We start from the raw sequence: 427 nt of genomic DNA on the forward strand, positions 1-427 counted from the left end.
TTTTATGCAGGCTGGTTGATGAGGTGCTTGATTGGTGACAGGTGCAGGTGCTCAGTACTCAGGTGAAGGTGGTTGCGGTGATTGGGAGGTGACTGAGTCTGGCCGATCTGTGACAGTACTCCCCCCTCCTGAAAGGCGCGTCCCGCGCCGTAACAATTCCACCGGGGGGGTGGGGGGGGTGGGCGCCCTGGAGGCTGGTACAGGACGGAGATCCGGGAGGCCTCCAGGGCAGAGCGGGTAGTCCGGGCTGCCATGGCGGAGCCGGGGACTCGGGAGGCCATGGCGGAACAGGAGACTCAGGTTGCCATGGCCGATCCGGGGACTCAGGAGGCCATGGTGGAACAGGGGGCTCAGGAGGCCATGGTGGAACAGGGGGCTCGGGTTGCCATGGCGGAGCCGGGGACTCGGGAGGCCATGGCGGAGCCGG

The sequence above is a fragment of the Sinocyclocheilus rhinocerous genome, unplaced genomic scaffold (genome assembly GCF_001515625.1).
Source record: "Sinocyclocheilus rhinocerous isolate Xijiao unplaced genomic scaffold, SAMN03320098_v1.1 scaffold793, whole genome shotgun sequence".
Lineage (NCBI taxonomy): Eukaryota > Metazoa > Chordata > Actinopteri > Cypriniformes > Cyprinidae > Sinocyclocheilus > Sinocyclocheilus rhinocerous.